Raw genomic sequence first — 13,572 nt, forward strand, 5'->3', positions numbered from 1 at the left:
TCGCTGAGTGAATACGGCCGCCACCACGACAGTCCAGACTTGCCACCGCCACCTGCCAACCCGACATAGGCCCGTAAACTAGGGCTAGGGCTAAAGTACTCCGCTTGGCTTCGGTGTCCCCACCGTAAAGTTGCCTTACACTGGCTCGTTCCACCCGGCTCGCTTCCGGAATTTACTGCTTCGGACCTGCGGCGAAGCATTAAAACAAATAGAAAAAGAGGAAACAAACAAACAAACCCGGAAGGGCGCACTCTTACAGTATACTGTACACATACTCACTCTCTATCTCGCTCCTCTCTCCCTTTAAAAAAAGGAAGAAAAGAAAATTCGAGAGACGCATGCAGTTCTATAGCAAAACCCTCCCGTTTACGGTGCTCTACCTGAATCACGCCTGCGTATGCCCTGGCACGCTCAGGCATGCAGTCGTAGTAAACACACATAAAGAAAAAACGAAAGCTATTCTCGAAGGCGTACTTTACTAAAGCGAATGGCTGTAGTTAAAAAAAAAGAAAAAGCAAGGCTCCGAATGCCCGGCGCTACCTGAACTCTTACCTGTGCACGCAGTAGCGGTATGTGCGAGCCGGCCGCTCTCGCCGCGTCCTAGCACTTGCCCGAGACCTCGACTCCTCCTCCCCCTCCTCCTCACCCGGGTAACATCAGAGGGCGTTAGTATACGCGATTTGCAAAGCAGCGTGTTTGTATGTGCTACGCCCGCTGAGGAAGTGTGCAGTATGTGGGAACCTGCAAGCACTGCGTCATTTTTTTTTTTTTTTTGTCCGGTTTCTGTTATTCAGAAGCAGCGCAAAAAAATTGGCAAAGAAAACTTGGAGGCTTTCCTCGATTATGGTGATGTCGCGAAGAGTGACGTAGAATATATAATGAAGTTATGATAACGGTTACTATGAACACATATAATATACTTCGTGAGAGGCTGGTATTCAAAAATATGCCATTGCCAGTAGTACCTCTCGGAAGATTTCCGCCGATTTAACGCGCTGTGTGTGAAGATTAATGGCACGAGCTTCGGGCTTCGTGATTGGCTTCTCACATTTATGCCGCCGGCCAATCGCGACTCGTTCTCGCATTCCTAGCCAGCTCTGGCACCTTAATCCCAGCTTCTCCCGCGCTGCACCGTTCTCGCGTCGTCGAAAGTGCGTACCGCGTCCTGGCCTTTGCCGGCTTGCTCCGGCTCCTCGGCTCAGGTGCTGCTGCCCCTGCGACGTTGGCTTTCCCGCAGGCCCAGTGTGCTTGCGGAGGTGCACGCTTTACAGGCTGTTGTTGCTGCCCTTGCTGCTTGCGCGGGTTGGGTGGGTGTTGCTTTTGCAGTCTTCGCTCACGCTTTGTTCGCCCGTTCCGCGTAAGCTGCTTTTGTGGCGCGCAAGCGAAGATCGTCTCCTCGACGAGCCCCAGCCGGCCTCCCAAAAGTTGTTTGCCTTCTCGCCATTACTCGCCGTATTTTCCGCCCGTTTTTTTCCATGCATAATGCAGTGTTGTTTCCTTTACGACCCTCGCTCGCATTGCTCGGCCTCTCTAGCGTCGTTATCTCTCCAGCGCGCAGTTTAAACAGAAACTGTCTCATTTTATCTATTTGTGCCGGGTTATTTAAACGGATCCTTTCGTTCGCTTTCACTCGTGATTTTTCTATTTTTCGATTGAAGCCTTGCAAGTTAGCCGCATAGTCAAATAGAAAGCGTCGCTTATCTCTTATTTTATTTCTGCGTGTTGTGTAAAACGTTTTTGTTCTCGTCACCATTCATCGTGTTCTTTCTTCTGTTAGCCGTTTCCTCCTTTCGATGCGCCATTACTTATAGCATTTTGTTTTTATGGAAGTTCATCGCCATGTAAGATAACGCTGGTTGTAAACTGCGTGCCGCGAAACGATCTTACGGCTTCGCTTGGCTTGGCTGTGAATGGGACACTCGAGAATTCGTATGAATAACGAATAACGTGCATGGCCGCGTTAATGTACGTCACACCCCTCCCCCCCCCCCTCCCTCGTTTTCTTTTTTTTTTTTTCTTCTAATTTCGGCGTCATGTTTGTTTTTTTTAGCGCGGGTGATTGCGTTTTTTTTTCTTGTAGTTTCTTCTGATTATTTTGCGTTATAGTGCACGCTCTGTCTATGCCTCGTAATGGCGTGTTTTTTTTTTTTTTTCGCTAGTTCATGTCATTGAGTGCGGCCGCTTTGGCGCGATTCGTTTTTCTCGTTTGATCGATGTGACCTCTTCCGCCGTGTTGACACCTTCTCTCCCTTTCCCTCTTACACGTGACCCACTCTCTGTTTGACAGTAGCAAGCTTAGCGACAGCATGTCTTTCTTCTGTGTTTTCTTTTTCCTCGTCACACCAGTTTATGACGTTTTACTACCTAGCTAGGTTAACGAGACGTTATAATAGCGGTTGTGTCAAAATTTCTCTCCCTTATATGCCCTAATTCGAAGCTGACAGCAGGGGAACGGTAGAAACCGAACGAAAGTAATATGCGGGTAAGTTCACTCGCTTGGAAACAACGGTTAACGCATTAAAGTGAACACGGTGACGCCAACTTTCACACTCGCTCAAGCGTTACACATAATTCAGGATTACGCGTCGGGATTATGGCGTGGTTTGCTCAGTGCCACGACAGTAAACTCCCGTCGCTTTACAACCGTCTCCTGGAGGAGAACGGCCTAGGCTTTTCTAGAACTCTGTCGTGTGTCTCATTCTACGTTCCTGCGCGTGCGCGCGTGTTTTACGTTCTGCCCTGACCCGGGCGTGTTGTAAACACCGTGTGTGTGCCTTTTCCGGGTGGACGCGTTTATCGGCGCGTGATAAATTTGACAGCCGGCAGAGGGGGCGACTGTGCCGCCGTGGCGCCACCTTGCGCCGAGTCTTGGCAGCAGCAGTGTGTGCGTGTGTGAGGCAACGCTGGTGCGCCCCACCACTGAACCCTTTCCTGTCCTGACTGCGGCGCAGCGGACCGCTTGTGATAAATGGGCGATGTGCTTGCTACGGTCGAGAGCCTGCCTGCCTCAGTCTCGCCTCTGTCGCATTTTTTTTTTTTTTCCTTCCTCGTTCGTTTGTCGTGTTTCTCCTCAGTGCACGTTGGTCGCCCAGTCGTATAGCCTCGCTGCCAAGCAACCCATGTCACAAGCCACGGCAGTATCGTTTTCCTCCCCCAATTACCTGATCACGTGACGCCGCCTCGGCGGTAGTTCGTGTTTCGAGCCGTCGTCTAGGACCTTGTTCGCCTCCTCCTCCATTGCTCACCTTAGTAGGGAGAGAGCCGGTCCTTTGGGCCATGTGTCGACTCTTGTCGTACGGTCGTTTGCCTTCCACCCGAGGCCGTCGTTTGTGTGCTCCTGCGTGTGAGGTCGTGGGTTCGGTGGCCGTCCGAGGCGGACGATACCATGCTGACCCATTTCCATCGCTTCAGACTCGGTGCATCCATGCAGTTAAACGAGTGTTCCGCATTTTTTTGTCCTTTCATGTGACGTATGCGTTGCAAGGCGGTCGAAGATTAGTTACTTAACGCTTGTTGCAATGCCCTCGCATTACCAGATTTCTACTTCCAGTTTGGTACTGCTACTTGTCCTTGTTTAGATCTTTGCTTCAACATTGTTGAACATAAAAGCCAGCAAAAAAAAAAGAAAGAAAAAGAAACGGATACAGAAACAGAAGGCGACAGGACTGCGCTGGACATTGCCATCGCTAGGTAACTAAACAGGATAACACGTGGTAAGCGCAGGGATTAACTGAACGAAATTCATTCGAGGCAGTACTTTCCTTAGGTAAATAAAGAACCAGACAGCGGTGGCACAATTCAAAGAAACGAGGCGCGCTCCAATGCTTTATGTAATCCTTGAATAACCCCGCCTCTCGGCATTTTGCGTTTGCCTCCCGACTCTTGATAAGATCTTGGAGTGAGTAAGTAATGGTGAAAAGCTCATTTCCTGAGGGCATTACGCTAACCGAAATCGGCAGGGACTGCGTTTGTGTTGGGGTTAGTTCAGTGAGCTGACGCGCAGTCGTCGTCTTCGCTGATCCCTTTCTCTTTCTAACTTGGGAGGTTTGTTGCCTCTAGTACAGATTTCGGATCGCTGAACCCCCGACGGCGCAGTGGTGGTGGTGGTGTCTGTGAATTGACTACTCCTCCTCAATCTCCCATCTCCCTTTTCCGGACCAGCAGTCCGCTTTCGCTAATACTACCAGCTACTCCGTTTTCTTTCTTTCTTTCTTTCTTTCTTTCTTTCTTTCTTTCTTTCTTTCTTTCTTTCTTTCTTTCTTTCTTTCTTCGTTTAGTTCCCCTTACATAACTCTTTTCGAAGTACACGGGGCGATCGCGCCTGTGTGTCTAGTGACTGCATTAAAAAAACAAGTAAAACAAGATATCCGGGTAACTTGCACTTGCGCCGGCCTGCCAGTTCGTTCGGCCGAAGGATTTGTGTTGGAAGAAGACAAATCCTTCTTCTTGTCCGTTCTTTCTGTCTTAGCTGAACCTCGTGTGCCGTTGTCCTTTTTGAAAACGGGCTGTAGGCCCGGGGGCTTCGTTTCTTCACGAAGCCGTCTTCCGACCCCGGCTGCTTGCTGCTGCTACTGCCGCGCGAAATTGATAGCGAGGTCCATTTGTCTGCGCCTTTGTGCTGCTCGGTACGGCATATCGCGTTCTCCTCTGTTGTTTTGCCCAGTGAACCCTTCAACCTCTCTCTCTATCTCTCCCTCCCTCTCCATTCGAAGCTGTCATTGTTTTCGCGGCTGATCGGTTTCGTTATTTTTTTTTCTTTCGTTTCTTCGCGTTTCGCTTTCTCCCGAACCCTTCTTCGGCGTCGTCACCAGTTTTTACTCAAGTTTGTTTCTTTTTATATATATTTGTTTTCCTCTTCGGCGTTGCATTTGTCTTCGAACTGTCGCATCTGCGGATGACAAATGCGGCCTCTCGTACGCGTCTTCCAAAGGGGGACCGTCGTCTACGGGTGATCGCTGCTTTTAGTGCGCCGATAGCCGCAGTTGCCATAGAAACGACGCGATCGTTTCGGGAAAACGAGTTTTGTCCGGGTCGCGGCGCGTCGCTTTCGTTCGTGAGCCGTGCGCAGCTGTTATGGGATGTTCATTGTTTCGCCCGTGGATTTGTTACGGTTTGCAGATTACCGGTCGCTTGACTGCGAATTTGTTACCGTTTAGCGTAGGATTGGAAACCTTGCGCTGTATAGTGGTACAAAACGCTCAGCGGAAGGCAACAACACAGTGTGTCGTCTGCCTTGGTAGTACAGCGGTTACGGTGCTCGGCTGATGACCCGAACATAGCTGGCTCGATCCCGGCCGTGCCGGTGGCGTTTTTGATGAAAGCGAAGTGCCAGAGCGCCACGTACTGTGCGGCGTCCGTGCACGCTAAAGGAACCACCAGATGGTCGAAATTTCCGTATCCCTCCGCTACGGCACGCCTCACAATCGTGTCATGGTTTTGGCACATAAAACCCCCTGATATTAAGTACATATCGCTTCTCCTGAGAGCTTACGTTCGTACTGAACCTGATGTTGCAATTTTCTGAGTTAACTCTTAAAATTGCGCATAACAGGACGCTTGTATCTCATTTGCACTAGCAAAAAAAAAAAAAAATGACCAAGCGATTCTGCTTTAATCAGATTCTGATTTCACGAAGGCTCCTTTAGTACAGCTGCGCAAAAGAGCCTGCACCGCCTGTCTTGCTTATGCCGCACGTTCGGGAAATGAACAAGACTGCCAGTTCAGCGCGCTCGTCGCCCGTTATCTGCCGAACAACAAGAACAAAAATTGGGAATAACGTTCTACGATAAATATCAAAACAGCGCTTAACACACGGGACAAAGCAGGAAGTAACACACACAGCGCTATTGCTCACTCATCGCTGACGTTCGCGCTGTCGTCAGCGATGACTGCGCATGTTGTGTTCACCTTCGCGAGATGCGGGCTTTCCGTTCATATAATAGGGCGTTCCTCTTTTTATTTCTTCGTTGCCCTCCATATGTGGCACACTCGCTCGCAGGTCATACGTGGTGCGCGTCGCGTGTGCCGTTGACTGCATCTGCTGCGCGTGAGCCAATCTTGCTGCTCAGGAGGGCGGAAGAATTGATTGCCTTCCTTTCGTCGGCGTCCACCTCTTTTTCTGCGGTGAAGGGACGCCCCCCCCCCCCCTGAAGAGGGAAGGGGGGGGGGTAAGGGGCGTCCATTTGTGGGAGGGCGGAGAATAGGAGCGTCGTCATTAGCGGTCCTCTTCACGACGATGGAGGGGGTGAACGCCGTGACAGCAAGGACAGCGACCGGTAGCGGAAACCGTGCTGCTCTTATTACGGGGAGCAGATTGCTATCTCTCTCTCTCTCTCTCTTTCTCATTTAATGCTACTTGTGCATTAGCATCGTCGCCGTTCCACGACGAGCGTCCCCGCAGCACCATTCCGCAGTACGCCCGCTAGAGAACGCCTGCGAGTAGATTCTCTTCCGGGCTAAGAGGAAAGCGGGAAAAGGGTGTATGGAGGAGCGGTGACTTGACGCGTTTGAAGCCTATTCGTGTAATAAGACGCGAAGGAAAAGCTTCTGGGAAGCAGGGCCTCGCCGCTGAGTGATGGGGGAGGCGGTGATTTTCTGAGCCGGCGAGCGCGCGTTCTGTGGTGGTCTATAGGATGAAGCGAAAAGATTAGTGCGCGAATGTCAAACGGATTGCTCCCCTACTGAACGTCCGCCTCCAATTTGTGATGTACTGGGTTCGATTCCCTGTGGCGCCGGATGCGGTACAGAAGTAACGTTTTTTGCGAGGCGTCGTGCGCATAAAATAAGAAATGCTGTCGTGCACTGCAAATCTCATTCGGTCTAGTATTGCAGGCTTTGTATCTCGCCACCTTGTCAGTGAAAGCGTGTGCCTTGCATGCACTATTGTCAGCTCGGGTCATGTGTGTGTTTTATGTCGTATTGCTGAGTTGCGCTTACAACCCGCCCAGAGCTTCCGGTGTTGAGGTGGTTGAGGCTGTGTGATAAGCGGATTATCAGAGCGTGCGGTGTTTTATGCCACGCTTTACAATGGCGCTCTGGTCGCGTGCCAATGTCGGGATAACTTTATGACCGCCTAATGGCGGTCATACTCGTGGATAACCTTTCGCTTAAGTAAAGCTGCGGAGCAGTTGCCTCTGTGTGTGCATACGTTGCGTATTGCGCGGCGACAGCGTCCGCTACGCACCTGTATTTCGCACCTGGTAACGGTCCTCTCGAAGCGTTGTATAGATTAGCTGCCTTGCAGCTGCAATATCCTATAATGAAGCCATGACGACCACGTTGTTTGTGTACTATTAAAATAAGCCTCGCTTGACATTACCAAACTTCATTTAAGATATTTTCAGCGAGTGTCTTATGTCTCCGAATCGCGGTGTATTCGTTTGCATAACACTTTTTTTTTTCTTTTACGAGCGCGCCATCCGGCGTTCAATAGCAACAACACGACATTCAAAGCGTCGTGTAACGATGACCTTTTGCTTCGGTGATGTGTTTCGACTTCGAAGTGTTGTTTGTTACGCGCCATCTGTCTGCCAACAGTGAGGGCCTGTTGTGTCGTCTCATTTCGAATTCGCCCTTATTGAACGAATATCTCGTTTGACTGAATGTTGGACACGCCTTTTTTAATCATCAACAGCTAAACAATTACTGATTCTGCATCGCTTTAACTTGCGCGTCTCCTTAACCCGCTGATTCGATTGATTTGGAAAGGAAAAACATATACGAGTTGGTAACTTGTGACAAGGTTTTAAGTAATACGTAGTGTCGAGAACTTGGTAAAAATTGCGCACTATGCTGTCAGCAAACTTTCGCCTGGCGCACTTCTGTAACTTTTTTCATTATAAGGACCGTTTTTTCTCTGTCGATTGCTCGGAAGTTATTACGTTTCTTTTCATTAGCTTTTCTTTTTTAATTAGATTTCGTTCCTCGCTAACTTCGTTGATAACGATGTTTACGTAGGAAAAGATAAGGCCGTTATTCAGCCAACTCTGCCTCTGTGGACGGGCACAGACAATGTCGACAAATTGGCCGAAGAAACAGGCGCGTTCTTATGAAGCGCTCAGCGTCGTCCCTCTATTCGTTGGGCTTCGTCGTGCGCCGCAGTTCGCAACTTCGCGTTCGCGATGTGCAACCCGGTCAGGCCTAAAATTTTAATCACTTTTAAGCCCTTCGGGACGCGCACGTGCTTCGGAGAGCAAAAAACAAAAAGATCTCCGACGACTGGGGAAGTATGTAGAGGGCGATCGGGCAAAGTGCGCCCTGTCATCGTAAATCAGCTCCGATGCCCGCCTGCTCGGGAGTGCTTCGAAAAAAAGCTTCTTCCCAGGAACATGTTTAAGTACACTTTGGAATCTTCGCGCCGTTGGGCAGGGAGTAGTGTATATTGGAGCGCGAGCACGTAGTTTTCTGTGAAACCCTTCCTTCCTTCCTTCCTTCCTTCGTTCGTTCGTCTTCGTGGAGAAGAAATAAGTTCCTTTGATTAAATTTTCGTCCGCCTGCGATTCTGGGAGGCGGCGCCCTTTTCTTTTTACCGAGTCAGCGGCTCTACACCGCCTCCGTCGCCTGTTATCGGTGCGCCGAACTGATTTGCATATTTGCGAAACTGTCGAGTTTCCCCGCTTCTGTTGCTTCTTCTTCTTCTCCTCTATTACGCTCGCGGAAAGGGCAAGATTGAAAAGAAAGGACTGAACGCAGGCCGGGGTCTTATCGAGAAGGGCTAATTCGATTTCCGTAGCGCGGGACTGGGATCAGCCATTGTTTCGAAATACGTGCGGAACGTGTACCGGGTCTCATTTTGGTGTCCCGCTTCGTTTCTTCTTCGCTGGCGTTTGCCCCGTTTTCGCTCGCTTTATAAATAAAAATAAGAAAAAAACCTTCGTTGTCCGAAACAGGCGGAAGTTCAGGCTAAGATGGAAGCTTGGAGAGATGAAAAAATTCGTGAACACGGGGACGTTTCGACAAGCAGATTTTTTTTCTTCAAGGCTGCCTTGAAGAAAAGTCCGCTTGTCGAAACGTCGCCTCCAGCCACACGCCGCGTTCACAAATTTTGTGTGAAACTGCTATGAGCAATCGTTTTTTTCGCTCCCTTCTGTCGGCTGGATAGGGTTTTGGTGGGGCCGGGACAACCGGTATAGCCAGAACGACAGCCTCTGAGATCAAGGGGCGTTGGTCGACTCTTCCGCCAGGGGAAGGGCGCATGCGCCGTGGCATCGTGAAAAAAAGAATAATAATAAAGCGGATTACTCGTGATAACCGCGTCATGTCGCTGCAAATCTGGCCGCTAAGAGTAATGTTGGCTCTGATGTAAGCTTTCAGAGTCAAAATTACGTCGATAGAACACGGAACTGTTGACGCTGGAAACGAAAGTACCGCATTGCTGCCGCTAAGTGGTCGCGTTTCCATCCGTGAGCACTGTACGCAACGTGGTAACGTTTCCGCGTCGCGTCTTCTGTTTTCCTTCTGTCGAGGAAAATTTTACAGCGCGAAAAAACAAAAAAAAAAAAACGAACGGATGAAGGGAGGCGATACCAACTAGCTCTCTCTACTCAGTCTGTCGCATTTTTTGTCTTCGCCTCCACGTTGCCGTCTTCGTTTTGTTACTCGTCGCACGTTTCGCGCGGCCGCGCTCTCTTCTTTTGTTGTAATCGGAGATTGATGGCGCTGTGGCCCGGTGCGGTGCGGTTCTGCTACCTGTACACAGAGCGCGTATAACTGGTATACCCAACAGCAAAAAGCTTTGCGGGACGTGAGATGTTCTAGAAGGCGGTATTCTCGCTTCATCTGTAAACATAATCTCCGAATAAATTTTCTTCGTTCAGCGAACTGGGAGCGCGGAAAATACACAAAGGACGAAGCGAGGAACCACATAAGACGCTTCGTCCACATAAGACGCTTCGTCCGTAAGACGCTTCGCTTCGTCCTTTGTGTATTTTCCGCGCTCCCAGTTCGCTGAACGAAGAAAATGAATTACCAACTGGCCCACCTTTCGATCCTCCTGCTCCGAATAAATATTACAACCTGTAGTTCAGTTACCGGCTAGATTGGAATAATTACGAACTAATTGAGAAGTTCGCACTTGTTGTGTAGTCATCGTCCCGTAAACTTTAGTCGTTGGGTGTACACGATGATGCTGTTAGGAAGCTTGTCGCTGTGGCCTTCGCGTACGAGTACACACTGTCGATAGTTAGGTTACCTGAATGGACATTGGGAAACGATAGGCCCGAGCAAGCCTTACACCAAGCACAAGCAAGACATATCGAGGAAGTTCTTTTGCGTTTACTTGACTGGTAGCTAGCCGTGCACTCATCTCTGTAAAACCGGGTAACTCATTTCGGAAACTCGTCTCAGTATAATGATGTGCACGTAATTTGGCGCGCTCGCTTTCACGCAACCAATCAGTTGAGCGCCTGTGAGTGTTCCTTTTGTTTTTTTTGTAATTGTTGTGTGTTGTCGAGCAAGCCGAGTTTTGCTCGAATTATTTCACCGAGAACAGTTTCTTCGTAACTTACGCCGTACCGCTCGCTAATTTGCCTGTATTGCTATGTTACCAGAGTCAGGATCGACAGCGACATGCTGCTCTTCCAATGACGTCATCTCTGACATTCGAAAGTCACGTGACCTGAGGTGACTCGCCTCAGGTCCCGCGACTTCCGGGTGTGACAACTACTGGAAGTTCCGCTGCTGCACTTTTGTGGTGGGCGGAGATGCGCGTCTTCGGAAGCCGCTTCCATCGCCATTCCGTATAGTGCTGTGACATTCCATAATTTCTGTCTAAATCGAGCTGCAAGATACGCAAGGTTAACGGACAAAGCAGGAATGAATAAGACGCGCGAAATAAAAAATAAATGAATAAATAAATAAAACACGCTTTAGACATAAAGAAAATTCCCAGGCTATCCAGTACTTCACGAAGACTTAAGTTTCGCTCGATCTGAGTCCAACGATTGAGTTGTCTGCATTCATTTTTTAGACTACTGAATCGTCTCGACTATATTCGGAAGTGGACGAGCTGCACTTTTTTTCTCTTTTGTTACTACAACATAAGGAAATAAATATCAAACGCGCCGCGCGAAGAGCTCGTCATTTTGAGAATGGCGGGTGGGACGGAAGCAGTGGGCGTCGTTATATATATTGTGCAAAGTTATTCCTTCCCAACCGTGACACATCTTTCTATTATTTTCACGCGTGCCATTCCTTCGAGTACTTTCCTTTATTCCTCGCATCCCTATTGATACGACTACGCAGTATTCCGACTTCACGCACGTATAACACCCTTGCGTCTATATTTTGCTGACTTATGCGTTGAACTGGCGTTTTTGCTGATTTCTACGTGATTTATGCCTCGGGGAGTTGGGAGGTGGGGTTGTATTCTGCTGATTTTCTACGTTCACGGGAGTTCTGGGAGCGATAATTCACTTTTCTTGCGCTTGGCAGTTTCACTCGACTCGTTCGAATCGATAGAGATGGCGTCGCCGGGGATGGCTTCTTCTGGCGCTCGCTGGCTCATTTGTTTGCCGTTCGCCTTATAAGCGAGCCAGGCTCGCTTTGAGAGACGTTGAATAGCACCGGCCGGGAACGTTTCCATAATTCAGCGCTACACGTCTCCACCAATCGCGAAGATAACGTCGGCGCGGTGCGTTGCGCCGCGATGAGTCTGTTTCGAATCGCCCAGTCACGCAACCCGTTTTTGGGCCCCGTATCGCGGGGAAAGCTTGATGAATTCAGAAAAGCCTACGCCCACACTTAAAGCAGTACTGTCACAAAACTTTGAAGGCGCGATAACCTGTGAGGTAGATTTGTGTAAGCGCGCGCACGCACGCACGCACACACACATCATATACAAAATATACACAGTTGATATAGACTAGAAAACGTTTCAAATCAATCCTAAATTGTGTGCCGCGCATCTGCACTCGAAACGGACTACCCCGCGACATCGACACCAACTTGGTTTTACTGTAAACAACCAGCAATCACCTACATCACGGGTGCTCATTGGCTGCATCGTTGGCTGCCATGTTCCTTGAGCGCGCGGGGCGCGTGCGTCACTGTTTTGTGTGCTCACGTGGCCACCTGTATCTGCAAAAAAAAAAAAGAGAGAGAGAGAGAGAGAAATCTCTGTCGGCGCTTTCTGAAACCTAAACTGTGACTGGGCGCCGTAAAAAATGTCTCCGAATGATTAACCGACGCACGCTCACGCAAACGAGGTTTCCAGCAGTGACCAGTGGGTCGTTAGCTACTTATTGCAACAGAAAAAAAAAGGTAAAAATTGTCAGTACTCCGTTAACGTTTTTACACCTTTAAGGGCGCCTATCAGTATGACACCAGACTGACATCCGTAAGGCGCTATTGCCTACACCATGCGCATCGCGTGCTGTCTTAGCACCATTTACAAAGGGTGTATATCAAATTTATATATTGGGTGGAGCCTCTTGATATCATTAACACCCATCTGCATAGCTATTTGAAGGCTGTACACTCGCCATTCCCTAGTTTGTATCGTGCGCTCTGGCAAAAAAATAATAATAAATAAAAAAAATGAAGGCGTATTTGGGGCGTCTTTCTGCCACAGAACAATAATCATCGTCTATCTCGCGTGCTTTCCTTGCGTTATCGCCGCCGCGCGCCCGGTGCTTGCCGGTTATAAACAGCGTGCGGCTGTCAGCGTGACGTATAACACTGCTGATACGAAAGTAGCCTGCGTACAGTTTTCGAAAAAGGAGACGCGAGCCAGCCAAATTTACGGTTATTATAGCGTGGCAGACCCCAAATACTACCGTTTGCCTTAACGGACGTGGGTGGTGCGCCGTAGTGCATTTTGTGCACCGTAGTGCATTCGCTTATCCTGTTTTTGGCTGCTCATTGCGGGAAGCATTCGCTGCATTAAAGCCTGCGTAGCGTCTTGAATACGGTGAGCGGAAAAGAAAAAAAAAAAAACTGATAGAACGTCGTGCTTCTGTCGAGCCGGGAGTTTGTTTCGAATGCTCGAATACGAGCGTGTTTACGTGCATGATCGGTTCTTCTTGCTTCGCGACTGCGATTGTCCAGTCTACAGACAGTTATGATAGAATCTTTGAGGGGTATGTTATCTCGTTTTACTCATCCGTGCGACGCGTCTTAACGCTGTTGACAAATCGGCGTGTAGGTTGATAACTCACTATTCCTGTCTGATATGAACTTGCAATCTGTTTTCTGGTATCAGTTTATGCGTAAGCGCGAATTAAGTTATACCGAAAAGTATTTTGCGTAGCGTACAACCATGCACGCCTGAAAACCGTTATTGTACCTCATTACCCGCGTCGACCCAGAGACGCCCACTCGCGCTTCGTAATGTTTCAGGCTCCGCATCTTTAAACGATTCGGTGTGAACAAAGTGCTCTGACATCCAAGACAAGGACGAGTAGAAACCACAAAGCACCCGCACCCCAATCGGTATTGAAACAAGAGCAGCGAGAAAGAGTCAGTTTGTTCCCAGAAACACAAGAAGGCCCGAAAGAAAAAAAAAAAATTAAACCCGACAACGATTGTGGCGGTGACGGCAGCTTCGACTCGCTGGCGCACCAGCCGCTGGCATTG

At 49.2% G+C, this 13,572-nt stretch overlaps 1 protein-coding gene across 5 annotated transcripts in view; it reads left to right on the forward strand.

The window, feature by feature from the left end:
- Positions 1-13,572, forward strand: part of LOC119374805 (heterogeneous nuclear ribonucleoprotein L) — a 166,273-nt gene that overhangs the window by 100,862 nt on the left and 51,839 nt on the right. The gene's annotated exons all lie outside the window — the stretch shown is intronic.

Source organism: Rhipicephalus sanguineus, chromosome 11 (genome assembly GCF_013339695.2).
Source record: "Rhipicephalus sanguineus isolate Rsan-2018 chromosome 11, BIME_Rsan_1.4, whole genome shotgun sequence".
NCBI lineage: Eukaryota > Metazoa > Arthropoda > Arachnida > Ixodida > Ixodidae > Rhipicephalus > Rhipicephalus sanguineus.